This window comes from Rhinoderma darwinii, chromosome 4, assembly GCF_050947455.1.
Source record: "Rhinoderma darwinii isolate aRhiDar2 chromosome 4, aRhiDar2.hap1, whole genome shotgun sequence".
Classification (NCBI taxonomy): Eukaryota; Metazoa; Chordata; class Amphibia; order Anura; family Rhinodermatidae; genus Rhinoderma; species Rhinoderma darwinii.
The window spans coordinates 18,385,675-18,398,918 of NC_134690.1; the positions used below are offsets into that span (position 1 = coordinate 18,385,675).

The 13,244-nt window shown below is 45.3% G+C and overlaps 1 protein-coding gene across 2 annotated transcripts in view; it reads right to left on the bottom strand.

The window, feature by feature from the left end:
• FAM167A (family with sequence similarity 167 member A) overlaps window positions 1-13,244 on the bottom strand; it is a 64,352-nt gene that overhangs the window by 39,025 nt on the left and 12,083 nt on the right. The gene's annotated exons all lie outside the window — the stretch shown is intronic.

Genomic DNA, 13,244 nt, shown 5'->3' on the forward strand with positions numbered 1-13,244 from the left:
GCGTATTATCCTTGAATGGTGGCATCACTGTGTATTATCCTTGTACTGTGACATCACTGTGTATTATCCTTGTACTGTGACATCACTGTGTATTATCCTCGTACTGTGACATCACTGTGTATTATCCTTGTACTGTGACATCACTGTGTATTATCCTTGTACTGTGACATCACTGTGTATTATCCTTGTACTGTGACATCACTGCATATTATCCTTGTATGGTGGCATCACTGTGTATTATCCTTGTACTGTGACATCACTGTGTATTATCCTTGTACTGTGACATCACTACATTAAAGGAGTATTCTTATTTTGCACATTAAAGAGGCTCTGTCACCAGATTTTGCAACCCCTATCTCGTATTGCAGCAGATCGGCGCTGCAATGTAGATTACAGTAACGTTTTTATTTTTAAAAAACAAGCATTTTTGGCCAAGTTATGACCATTTTTGTAGTTATGCAAATGAGGCTTGCAAAAGTCCAAGTGGGTGTGTTTAAAAGTAAAAGTCCAACTGGGCGTGTATTATGTGGGTACATCGGGGCGTTTTTACTACTTTTACTAGCTGGGCGTTCTGACGAGAAGTATCATCCACTTCTCTTCAGAACGCCCAGCTTCTGCCAGATCACGCTGTGACGTCACTCACAGGTCCTGCATCGTGTCAGACGAGCGAGGACACATCGGCACCAGAGGCTTCAGTTGATTCTGCAGCAGCATCAGCGTTAGCAGGTAAGTCGATGTAGCTACTTACCTGCAAACGCTGATGCTGCTGCAGGATCAACTGTAGCCTCTGGTGCCGATGTGTCCTCGCTCGTCTGACACGATGCAGGACCTGTGAGTGACGTCACAGCGTGATCTGGCAGAAGCTGGGCGTTCTGAAGAGAAGTGGATGATACTTCTCGTCAGAACGCCCAGCTAGTAAAAGTAGTAAACACGCCCCGATGTACGCACATAATACACGCCCAGTTGTACTTTTACTTTTAAACACACCCACTTGGGCTTTTGCAAGCCTCATTTGCATAACTACAAAAATGGTCATAACTTGGCCAAAAATGCTCGTTTTTTAAAAATAAACACGTTACTGTAATCTACATTGCAGCGCCGATCTGCTGCAATAGCAGATAGGGGTTGCAAAATCTGGTGACAGAGCCTCTTTAAGTACCATAAAAGCATGCTAGGAACAAACCCGACACTATTAATCTAAATAGCACATGGCAGGTGGGGACCCTATTACAGACTTTGCATTGGGGCCCAGAAGCTTCAAGTTACACCTCTGGTCTATTATCTCTACCCAACTCCTAGTCCCCATATTAGTGGCATTAGCAATCTCTATCTATCCAGGCCCTGTAAAGAGGACTTGTCACCTCTCCTGACATGTCTATTTTAGTAAATCATTTTATTTCTCATAACATAGCAATTCTGGAAAAAAAATAATTCTCAGATCTCTATGTTGTGCAGTTCCTCTCTTATTCCTCCTACAAATTTCTTAATAAATTGACAACTGGGTGTTACCAGTTGGGGGTGTGTCCATACACAGAATGACAATGTCCAATCAGTGCTGTCACTCTCAGACTGTGTAGGGACACACCCCTTTACAAGGGGAATGGTAACACCCAGTTGTCAATTTATTCATACATTTCTAGGAGGAATAACAGAGGAACGTCACAGTGCATTCCAAGAAAAGATGCTCTAGATTTGTGATTTTTATAGGGAATACAAGTATTTACTAAAACATACATGTCATGAGAGGTGACAGGATCTCTTTTAAACATCAAGAAGTACTCTAGCCGGTCATGGACCATTGAGCATTGGCCTAAATTCGCCCCTGTACCTGGCACACAGGGTGACACATATTCTACCTTCCCCCACTAGGGATTACACCATTGTAATTCATGACATTTCTCTGCCGGGACTCGCAGGACCCGCGATCTTCATGATTCTGATTCTGCCTCCTCCCAGGTCTGACATATGACTTATTCCAGGGAGATGTTAATCCTTTGATCTCCCTGGTGATTAAATTGTTAGTTTAATTGGAGAAATGACAGGATTTTAATCCCCTGAAGTTCTGATGACTGGCAGTTTAGTAAAACACAATTGGCAGGAAGAGTTACTGCAAGACACGTCCCAATAGCGGCGCGGCCCATGACAAGCACAGACGTGAACAGACACCCTGGAGGGTGTCCTTATAAAATCCAAAAATCCTCAGCAAATAAAAGTCCTTGAGTTAAGCCCCATGCACACGACCGTAAAAAATCTCATAATATGGTCCGCAATTACAGACCCACCCGGTTCTATTGGCTGCGAACATCTTTCCGTATCGCTACGCATAGGTGTCCGTGCTCTAGAACCGTGCCGGGAATTATGGAGCATGTCCTACTTTTCATATTTTACGGGCCGTGCTCCCATACCTTGTATGTGGCCCGCGGCCGTCGGCGACTGGCTGTGCCCGCAATCCGTGATTACGTGCACGGCCGTGTGCATGAGGCCTTAAGCTGGAGAGATAGACGTCCTTATAGCTCCCATATGGGTTGTCACCCGGCTTTCCTAGAGCACTGAAGGGCAAATTTGCCTCTCTACGGAATACAAAGATGAACTAGTGAAGAGTTTATCACAATACAACTCCATAAATTTGTCACTTGGTCTGGGAAAGCTGAGTGGTCAGTGTAGCATTGCCCATATTAGGTGTCACCCAGCTTTCCCAGGAACAGATATAACTAATAAACGACTGAATAGAATATTTAATAAATTGGCAGGCCAGGAGGACAATTGATTACCACTAATGGCCAGAAGATCAGCAAAATACGGTGCAGCAGCCACAGAATAGAAAATGTATCCGAATGCTAAAGAATCCTTAAGGATATTGATTCTATATTATTAAAAGTGAACCCGCAGCCCCATAGACATAAGATTGGCGCACAATGCTGCAATCACCAGGACAGAAATCTTATATCTATAGTCCTGACCTGCATCCGTGGCAGAACGAACATTACACAAAGTATAGCACTTGTAATAGCGCCCCTAGTGGCTAATGTAACACACAACAAGAAATTTGCTGTCAACTCCAAAAAAGTTGAGGGGGCCCCAAAGCCCTTTCTGCCACATAAGAAGACACTAGTATTATGAATGTCTATGGCATACCTCCCAACTTTTGAATTTGGAAAAGAGGGACATTTTAAGCCACGCCCCTAACCACGCCCAGTATCCGGCATCAACACATCAAATCACGGCCAGATCCTTCTGCAAATAACACGCGCACATTCTCACTGCGGATCTCTGGACTGTCTGGATATCACAGATATTATGGATCCGGTTATATCGTCTTTGTGTTACTTTTCCTATCTTGGGTATAACATTTGCTCATCACGGCGGCAGCAGCTGCAGGACAAACCACAAGGCTGAGAACAATGAAAGTCAAGAGGGAGACCCTGTGGTGGATGACTTTTCAATTGACAGGTAGCAGAGTTACATGATGGGGATTTTTTTTTCCAGTTGTGTAACTCTGCTACCGGTCAATGGAAAAATCATCCACCAGAGCCCCCCTGCTCATAGCTCCACACACAGCCCCCCCTGTACATAGCGCCAGACACAGCCCCCCTGTAGATAGCTCCAAACACAGCCCCCCCTGTAGATAGTGCCACACACAGCCCCCCTGTAGATAGTGCCACACACAGCCCCCCTGTAGATAGCTCCAGATACAGCCCCCCTGTACATGGCGCCACACACAGCCCCCCTGTAGATTGCTCCACACACAGCCCCCTGTACATAGCGCCAGATACAGCCCCCTGTAGATAGCTCCAGACACAGCCCCCCCTGTACATAGCGCCAGACACAGCCCCCCTGTAGATAGCTCCAAACACAGCCCCCCCTGTAGATCGTGCCACACACAGCCCCCCTGTAGATAGTGCCACACACAGCCCCCCTGTAGATAGCTCCAGATACAGCCCCCCTGTACATGGCGCCACACACAGCCCCCTGTAGATAGCTCCACACACAGCCCCCCTGTAGATTGCTCCACACACAGCCCCCTGTACATAGCGCCAGATACAGCCCCCTGTAGATAGCTCCACACACAGCCCCCCTGTACATGGCGCCACACACAGCCCCCCTGTAGATAGCTCCACACACAGCCCCCTGTACATAGCGCCAGATACAGCCACCTGTAGATAGCTCCAGACACAGCCCCCAGTAGATAGCTCCAGACACAGCCCCCCGTACATAGCTCCAGACACAGCCCCCTGTACACAGCTCCACACACAGCCCCCCTGTACATAGCTCCAGATACAGCCCCCTGTACATAGCTCCACACACAGCCCCCCTGTACATAGCGCCTGACACAGCCCCCTGTAGATAGCTCCAGATACAGCCCCCTGTACATAGCACCAGACACAGCCCCCCTGTAGATAGCTCCAGATACAGCCCCTGTACATAGCGCCAGACACAGCCCCCCTGTACATAGCTCCAGATACAGCCCCCTGTAGATAGCTCCAGATACAGCCCCCTGTACATAGCTCCACACACACAGCCCCCCCTGTAGATAGCTCCCGACACAGCCCCCTGTAGATAGCTCCACACACACAGCCCCCCTGTAGATAGCTCCAGACACAGCCCCCCTGTAGATAGCTCCAGACACAGCCCCACTGTAGATAGCTCCACACACAGTCCCCCTGTAGATAGCTCCAGATACAGCCCCCTGTAGATAGCTCCACACACACAGCCCCCCTGTAGATAGCTCCAGACACAGCCCCCCTGTAGATAGCTCCAGACACAGCCCCCCTGTAGATAGCTCCACACACAGCCCCCTGTAGATAGCTCCAGACACAGCCCCCCTGTAGATAGCTCCACACACAGCCCCCCTGTAGATAGCTCCAGACACAACTCCCCTATAGATAGCTCCAGACACAACCCCCCTGTACATAGCGCCAGATACAGCCCCCTGTACATAGCTCCACACACAGCCCCCCTGTAGATAGCGCGACACACAGCGACACACAGCCCCCCTGTAGATAGCGCCAGATACAGCCCCCCTGTAGATAGCTCTACACACAGCCCCCCTGAAGATAGCTCCAGACACAGCTCCCCTGTAGATAGCGCCACACACAGCCCCCCTGTAGATAGCGCCACACACAGCCCCCCTGTAGATAGCGCCACACACAGCCCCCCTGTAGATAGCGCCACACACAGCCCCCCTCTAGATAGCTCCACACACAGTCCCCCTGTAGGTGCCACATTGCCGCCAGAGCGCTGTACGGTGAGGTAGCCGGCCCTACTGCTGCCACTCTCCGCTCTGCTTTTGACGTCACTCACCGTCAGAAGAAGGCAGGAGTCTTGCAGCGGCGTTCTCACTTGTGTCGATGCCGGCAGTGGACCAGTCCAGTCACCTGACCAGTGAGGTCAGATGACAGGTCAGGTGACTGGACTGGTCCACTCCCGGGCAGGCATCGATCGCAGTTAGAACACCGCCGCAAGACTCCTGCCCTCTTCTGATCGCTGCTGCAGTCAGCAGTGATCAGCTGTTTTGATGCAGCGCCCAGCGGGACATTTTGCAAACTGCCGGGACGGCGGGACAGCGGTGAGAAACCGGGACTGTCACGCCGGATCAGGGACGGTTGGGAGTTATGGCTATGGGTGGGTGGGGGCCGATCTTCAAGTTACGCCTCTGACAACCTGCACTGACGGACCGTACAGAATCTATCCGATCCCCATATACTCATGACCTATCAGGATAGGTCATGAGTATATGATCAGTGGGGGTCCGATACCCAGACCCTGCATCGATCAGCTACCTCCAGGTGCCGGATGTTATGCAGAGTCGGTGCCGGAAGAAGAAGGCTCCACACACAGTATAGCGGCCGTGTTTAAAGGGAACCTGTCACCAGCATTTCACCTATTGAACTCTCCTCACCCCTCGCAGGCCGCTGCTGTCAAAAGTTCATTGCCGTTATCCCCGCTCCTAAACTCCTCCTCTGACCCTAAATAACGGTCTGCAAACACTTTGAGCCTTTTATGGCAATAATCCGGGGGTCTCGTTTGTTCCTCTTCTTATGCCCGCCCACCGCCAAAAACTGTCCTGCCCTGAATGCCGAAATCTCATCTGAGATAACGCGCACGCGCCCGTCATGTATGGCCTAACACCCTTCCCTGCTTTCAACCGGGCTTCAAATCTAGTTACTGCGCATGCGCCGCTATGGTCTCCCGTTGTGCGCATGCACCAGAACAGGACATTGATGCGCAAGCGCGGGATTTCGTGTGCTGGGGGAAGGCGAGGAGCTGTCAATCAAAAGTAAGGAGGCGGGGCTAACTCCAAGATATGACTCTTTTATGCTCATTGGCATACGGTGTGGGAACACTAAAAAACGTAATGCTACAGAGTCGACTAAGAAGACAATTATAGATTATATAGAAATGATTTTTTCACTCACTCACTGTTTATATAGTGGATCCATCATAGCGGTCATGGCCCCGTTAAGATGATAGCGTGATAGTGTAATAGTTGTCACAATTGTAATACAGTATTGTGGGGGAGGTCTCAGGATACCCCAAGATTAGCTCAACTCTGGGGACACTCAAGCTAAAAGGGGCAGTCCAAACCAGCACACACCTAATAGTATTAATATCAATATCAGCAGTTATCATAACCGTAGTATTAACATCATAAAATCATAATAATAATACAATAATAATAATACAATAAAAATGAAAATAATAAAAAAATAATATAATAAAAATAACAATACAAAATAATAATAATAATAATGAAAATAAGAAAAAATAATAATATAATAATAACAATACAAAATATTATAATAATAATAATAATGAAAATAAAAAAATAATATAATAAAAATAACAATACAAAATAATAATAATAATAATTAAAATAAGCAAAAATAATAATATAATAATAAGAATACAAAATATTATAATAATAATGAAAAAAAATCTAATAATAATAATAACAATACAAAATAATAATATAATAATGATGATAATAATAATACAATAATAATAATGAAAATAATAAAAAAATGAAAATAATAAAAAAATTCTAATAATAACAATACAAAATAATAAAACAATAAGGATAATATTAATACAAAATAAAAAGAAATAATATGACAATAAATAATAATAATAATAATAATGAGAAAATAGGACATTGCTTCGAAATGCTGTTACCCCATGATGCATCTGGCTGCAGGCAATACAAGTTGTAATACTATTATAATAATTGTGATACACAGCGGTGGGCAGAGGGTACATTGTCACCACCACTTCCCCATACAGATCCCACACGTTCTACGGATAGCCTGGGAAAAATCTAAACACAATTTAACTCCTAGTGGGGTTCTCCAGGAGCTCAATACCCTGCACACAAAGACCCCCGGAGCAGACAGAAATACTCTATGTATTCATAAAACCTCTCAGCCCTGTGAAAGTGGAATCTGAGCATACTCTTCATACTTCATGACTATAGGGTATCCGCCATGTAAATAATGCGCCAGGAGCTGAGAACGCTGCGGTAACATCAGCTATTATACTGCACCGGCTAAGAAATCTGCCCATGGGGGCCGGGACTGACCCCACAGTCAGTGGGAACAAATCCTGAAATCCCATGTGTATTATTAGAAACAGGTTGGAGCTACAATGTGCAGAATGGGGAGGTCATTGGGTAGGCTGGGCTGATATTAATGAGGGTGGGGGGTACATAGGGGAGAGTGGACCTCAAAGCAAGAATCAAAAATGCAGCCCCCTTTCTGGTTCTACTCGCCCCCGACCTCCACCTTGTTTGCTACGGTTGTGGAGAAGCGAGTCCAAGTTCTCACCACACTTTAGTAAAACGTAATGGGGCCAATCTGGACTTGACCCCCCATCAGCTCAAATGCAAAAGGTGGAGGCGCAGAGGCGCGAGGTCCTATGTAAAACTGCTCCCGGTAACTGGGTGCCAAAAAGAAGTGCACATGAAGTTGGTCCTATTCAGAGGGAATTGTGTGGGACAGGTTTTTTTACGCACTATACAGTATGTGGCATTTTAGGCACTATATAGCACTCAGTTGCACATCTATCTATCTATCTATCTATCTATCTATCTATCTATCTATCTATCTATCTATCTATCTATCTATCTATCTATCTATCTGTCTGTCTGTCTGTCTGTCTGTCTGTCTGTCTGTCTGTCTGTCTGTCTGTCTGTCTGTCTGTCTGTCTATCTATCTATCTATCTATCTATCTATCTATCTATCTATCTATCTATCTATCTATCTCATATCTATCTATCTATCTATCTCATATCTATCTATCTATCTCATATCTATCTATCTATCTGTCTGTCTGTCTGTCTGTCTGTCTGTCTGTCTATCTATCTATCTGTCTGTCTGTCTGTCTATCTATCTATCTATCTATCTATCTATCTATCTATCTATCTATCTATCTATCTATCTATCTATCTATCTATCTATCTATCTATCTCATATCTATCTATCTATCTATCTATCTATCTATCTATCTATCTATCTATCTATCTATCTATCTATCTATCTATCTATCTATCTATCTATCTATCTATCTCATATCTATCTATCTATCTATCTATCTATCTATCTATCTATCTATCTATCTATCTATCTATCTATCTATCTATCTGTCTGTCTGTCTGTCTGTCTGTCTGTCTGTCTGTCTGTCTGTCTGTCTGTCTGTCTATCTATCTATCTATCTATCTATCTATCTATCTATCTATCTATCTATCTATCTATCTATCTACTCTTTAAATCAATATTTATAATACATTAACAATGATTTACAATGTATGACCAGAAATCTGTAACAACTTTTCTAAATAATAGAACTACAATATCTCAATGACTACACATAGAATGATGAATCAGACATTTAAACATGTAGCAGAGCTGAGTTTGTTGTAACTCACGGTTATATCAGGATGTAGTTACAATGTTTGAACTACAGGTAAAACTATTATTTGATGTTAGCCATGCACAAAAGACATTGAATGACAACTTCAGCTCTGCTACAACTGACAGTCCTAGTATTACGGAGCAGGGAGTGAAGACATTTCCTTACCTCTTGTGTCTGCAGCCTATTCATTACTACATGACAAGGAGCCTCTGTGATCCTGCAAGTCCCTGACACCTCCTCCTGTCTACACAGTCACTCCCCTCCAGCCAGTCCGTCAGTGCAGACTGACACTTGGGTGACATTCGGAATGACTGCACCTCAAGAACTATTTATGGAGACGTCTTAGGGAAGGTCCTGCCAGACCAATGATGCTGCAAGTCATGAGGACGATACTGGAAAGTTACTTGTTATAAATGGGATTATTATTTTTCAGCTTTCCTGGAGTCCTGAACAGAAGGTCATCCTTCACAGCTAGACTGTTTTGACAATTAGGACCCTAGGAAAGCTGGGTGACTACCATTGGGGTAATGACGGCCAGATGTGTTGCCACCCAACTTTCCCGGGAACAGATACAACTAAAGGTGGCCATTCCCCTTGGCCAACAACTATTTCTCCCGATACGGCCGTGCGTGCATGTGTTTTCAATGGGAAGACGGGAATAAGCACTGGCAGACCCCTCTGGCAGCAGCTTATCTTCTGCCAGAACAAAGGATCGGGCATGATGATATGCCATATACACAGATAGTTCGCCGGTGCGTCCGACATCGACGGGTTGGTCCGACTTTCATCTAATGTGATTGCGCACAATCTCTTTTTGTTACAAGGGTCCCGCATATTATATAAATGGAGGAGTTCGATTATTAAGGAGCTATTCCAGGACCTCCCCCACAATTCCATGCCCTAAAGTTTAGCTTCAAACACACTAATATCTGGTCAGTAACTAAACTCTCATTCATCCTGATCTTTCTAGATCATGAACAGAATTCTAGAACTACAGTAAAGACTGACACACAACAAAAATTCATCATGTCAACTTGACTACATAGTGGAATGCCACTTACACATTTCAGGAGACGCTGTCCATTATTTATAACAAGCTGCCAGCTGTCCATGTCCATTATCGAGGTCAAAATCTAATATTATCTGTGCTCCCACAATTCCATGCCCTAAAGTGTCGCTTCAAACACACTAATACCTGATTAGTACCTAAAGTCTCATTCATCCTGATCTTTCTAGATCATGAACAGAATTCCATAACTTAAGTAAAGACTGACACACGACAAAAATTCTTTATGTCGACTTGCCAACATAGGGGAATGCCACATACACATTTAAGGTGACGCAGTCCATTATTTATAACAAGCTGCCAACTATCCGTGTACATTACCGAGGACAAAATCTAATATTAGGAAAGAGATCGTAACTGACCTTTATATACTCATCCTTATTCTACATAAAGCATCTTATATGGAAGCATAAAGTTATGGAGTCTATAGCTACTCCACCAATCAAGAGGGCTGATTGATATTAAAGGAGACAACTTCCTTCATATGGACATCATACAGGGGGTCTCGTGTACAGACACCCCCTATATAAACCAGAGAGAAGAGCAGGGCACACAACAACAAAAAAATTCATACAGAAGGGAGGACGAGAGGACAATTAGGGCGGGTTCACACATAGCGGAATTTCACTTAAATTCCGCTGCGGACACTCCGCAGCGTTAATCCGCAGCGGAGCCGTTTCTCCATTGACTTTCACTTTAATTTAGCAGTGTTCGTTTACACGATGCGTACAATTCCGCTGCGGAGCATAGGCTGCGGAGCGGAATTTGGTGTCCGCAGCATGCTCTGTCTGTTGCGGAGCAGTGGCGGACTGGTTGCGGACTCATGGCGGAATTTCTCCATTGACTTCAATGGAGAGTCAAAATTCCGCAATGAAGTCCGCAGATCTTATGTGTGCTGCGGAGCGTATTGTTTTTACTACCATGACATTTCTTCATTCTGGCTGGACCTATGTATTTCTAGGTCTACAGCCAGACTGAGGAAGTCAATGGGGCTCCCGTAATGACGGGAGCGTTGCTAGGAGACGTCTGTAAATAGTCACTGTCCAGGGTGCTGAAAGAGTTACGCGATCGGCAGTAACTGTTTCTGCACCCGGGACAGTGACTACCGATCTCAATATACATGTATCTGTAAAAAAACATATAAGTTCATACTTACCGAGAACTCCCTGCGTCTGTCTCCAGTCCGGCCTCCCAGGATGACGTTTCAGTGTAAGTGACGGCTGCAGCCAATCACAGGCCAAGCACAGGCTGCAGCGGTCACATGGACTGGAGCGTCATCCAGGGAGGTCGGGCCGGATGCCGAAAGAGGGACGCGTCACCAAGACAACGGGCGGTAAGTATGAATTTCTTTGACTTTCACTAGGGAAAGTGCTGTCCCTTCTCTCTATCCTGCACTGAATAGGGAGAAGAGAAGCACTTTTCCTGCAGTCCGCAGCGGCCAGTCCGCATCAATTTTCTGCACATTTTGTGCAGATCCGCTGCAGAATCTGCAACGCAGATTCTGTGCGGCATTGATGCGGACAGTTGCGGAGGAATTCCGCCATGTGTGGTCATGCCCTTAGGGCATGACCACACGTGGCGGATTTCCTCCGCAACTGTCCGCATCAATGCCGCACAGAATCTGCGTTGCAGATTCTGCTGCGGATCTGCACAAAATGTGCAGTACATTGATGCGGACTAGCTGCTGCGGACTGCGGGAAAAGTGCTTCCCTTCTCCCTATCAGTGCAGGATAGAGAGAAGGGACAGCACTTTCCCTAGTGAAAGTAAAAGAATTTCATACTTACCGCCCGTTGTCTTGGTGACGCGTCCCTCTTTCGGCATCCGGCCCGACCTCCCTGGATGACGCGCCAGTCCATGTGACCGCTGCAGCCTGTGCTTGGCCTGTGATTGGCTGCAGCCGTCACTTAGAGTGAAACGTCATCCTGGGAGGCCGGACTGGAGACAGACGCAGGGAGTTCTCGGTAAGTATGAACTTATATATTTTTTTTTACAGATACATGTATATTGAGATCGGTAGTCACTGTCCCGGGTGCAGAAACAGTTACTGCCGATCGCTTAACTCTTTCAGCACCCTGGACAGTGACTATTTACAGACGTCTCCTAGCAACGCTCCCGTCATTACGGGAGCCCCATTGACTTCCTCAGTCTGGCTGTAGACCTAGAAATACATAGGTCCAGCCAGAATGAAGAAATGTCATGGTAGTAAAAACAATACGCTCCGCAGCACACATAAGATCTGCGGACTTCATTGCGGAATTTTGACTCTCCATTGAAGTCAATGGAGAAATTCCGCCATGAGTCCGCCACTGCTCCGCAACAGACAGAGCATGCTGCGGACACCAAATTCCGCTCCGCAGCCTATGCTCCGCAGCGGAATTTTACGCCTCGTCTAAACGAACACTGCTAAATTAAAGTGTAAGTCAATGGACAAACGGCACCGCTGCGGATTAACGCTGCGGAGTGTCCGCAGCAGAATTTAAGTGAAATTCCGCCACGTGTGAACCCAGCCTTACAGCATCTCTCTCATATATGATTAGGCTTTATACTGCCCCCTACTGTCATGACCATGGATCTGAATGAGTAGGAGAATGTTGCCACTGCACAGAACTGGAAACACTGCAGGATCACATCTTTCCAGGTGTATAATAGTTGGACATCTTGTCCTAAAAAGGCCAATTAATTCTTGTAATCTGGTTGAAAAGTCTGACGTGCGGCACATCTCGTGATTTTCCGTAATGTAGGAGAGGACTTGGCACCAGACTTTCCTCTTTACATGGCGGTGGTTGTATTGATTCCGATAATAAAATCTCAGGAAGCAGAACTGGACACATCCCACAATAACACATATCATATTTCTCTATCATCAACCCTTCTATGTGTAATGTGCCAGATTTACAGGCAGCATTCACACATCTGCAGGCAACTAAAGAAACAGATATAAGTATCAGGTATATAAGAATCACAAATATGCCTTATTTTACCTTAAATCTGTTCTTACACCCATCACGTCATGTGTTTATTTTACTAGGTAAAACATTACAAAGGTGTCGAGTAATGTGTTTCAGCTATTGGTGTGACGAACTCTGTATTTTTACCAATACTAACTACAAAAATACTGCCCCCTATGTACAAGAATATAACTACTATAATACTTCTCCTACATACAAGAATATAACTACTATAATACTGCTCCTATATACAAGAATATAACTACTATAATACTGCCGCTATATACAAGAATATAACTGCTATAATACTGCCCCCTATATA